This window comes from Curcuma longa, chromosome 12, assembly GCF_044706935.1.
Source record: "Curcuma longa cultivar G26 ecotype Majalengka, Jawa Barat chromosome 12, ITB_CL_G26_1.1, whole genome shotgun sequence".
Classification (NCBI taxonomy): Eukaryota; Viridiplantae; Streptophyta; class Magnoliopsida; order Zingiberales; family Zingiberaceae; genus Curcuma; species Curcuma longa.
Genome location: NC_133872.1, coordinates 7414563 through 7416516, shown reverse-complemented (window position 1 = coordinate 7416516; position 1954 = coordinate 7414563).

Genomic DNA, 1954 nt, shown 5'->3' with positions numbered 1-1954 from the left:
AGTTGTAATACCCGTAATTTTCCTTCAATAATTCCTGGATAATGATGAATAATTGATTAAAAAAAATTTAGTAAAATTTTTAAATCTGGTTTATGAATTAAATGGGCTTTTAGCTTTAATGGGCCATTAGTAGGATTTTTGCTAATGGGCTTTATGATTTAAATGTTTTCATGATGGGCTTCTCTTATATGGGCTAGCCAATGATAAAATGGAATGAAATTGGGCCTTAAAGAATGGATAAGTTAAATGGGCTTATCTCATGTGGGCTTTGCACCTAGTAGAAGCATGGGATAACCAAATGGGATAGTAAGTTTTTCTTATGAAAAGAATAGGGGAATTGCTACTTAAGGGTGAAAGTACATGAAGAGACACCTTGTAGCATTTAAGGGAATTAAAGGGAGGAGTTTCAAGAGGGAAGTGTAACTCCCTACTCCACCATCCATTTAAACTCTCCCTCACCGAAAATCAATGCCTTTCTCCACTTTTCTCACCAAAGCAAACCTCTCTCCCCTCTCTTGTTCATCTTGGCCGAGAGGTTCTTGGAAGGGATCTCCATCAACAAAGCTCCCAAGGCTAGAGGAAGGGATCTAGGAAGGTTTGAAGGATCTAGGGAGAACAAGGAGAAGAAGCAAAGAGATTTCAAGGCTTCATCTTCTTTCTTTAGGGTATAAAAATTCTCTAAAGGCTAGGTAAGACTCCCCTCACCTTGCAACATAATAGCTTGATGGTGTTTTTTGTTAGTGAGAGCCCTAGAGCCAATCATTTGATGATTGTTGTATGGACTCATATATATCATATTTCTACATTTTATAAAGGCATTTTGAGGTTATTATACTTACTTGTATTGGTGCCAAATAACTAAGTATAGTAACGTCCTTGAGTAGATGGTTCGTATCTATATCAATCGATTGGTTGAATCGATAGTGAGATGATATAGAGAACACTACTCTAAATGATTCCTAGTCAAGTATTAACATTCAAGGACAATGTTAATGCGACGAGACTAGCATATAGGTCAACGTGATGACTTGATCTCACAAGTCATGGATATGAGATATCAAGTTGACACATGGGTATGCATTGGAGAATGTATACTGAATGACCCGCCATGAGAAAGTATCATGGATCGTTATATGAGTGTCATATACTTTCTCATGTGGCTATTAGTATGACCTTAGACCTGAAGTCACCATGGTTCCCTACATAAGGAGTTATTTACTTTGGCTTCGTCAAACGTCACCCGTAACTGGGTGGACTATAAAGGCGATTACTGGGTAAGTAACAAATTATGCGGAGGGATGTGAGTGATGTAGATGAGATCTATCCCTCCTATATTACGGGAGTGATATCATAGTTCTTGATAGAGTTAGATCACTAAAGTGCATGGCCATGCCCAAATGAGTCAACATGTGATGTTGAGCTCGTTTGATTGTAGTGAGTCTACTTGGAGTTCAAGACATAGATTGATTAGAGGATGACACGGTCTATGCCTCGGTTTGATCAATCATGATATCAAGGATAGAAGGACATGGTCACATATTGTGAAGAGTCACAATTAGTAGTCACAATGGTGATGTTGGATCTCAACATTCTTGTAACTTGGGTAGTAGTGATGTGTTGCTAGATACCGCTCACTACTTATGTTTCTAAATCGGTTTAGAAGCATTGCCAACGTTACAAAAACCTATAGGGTCACACACAAAGGATAATTAGGTGGAGATTAGGTTCATATGATGAACCAAGAGGATTAGATTCATGTGATGAATCAAGTTGGGTTAAGTGTAATCCAAACTAGTCTAGTTGAGTTGATTTGATCAACTTTGGGAGATTAGAAGTCAAGTTTGACTTGACTTGAGAAGGAGAACTTTAAGAGTCAAGTTTGACTTGACTTGGGGGTCAAGTTTGATTTGACTTTGTGCCACATCATCATCAAGTTTGACTTGACTTTTGCCAT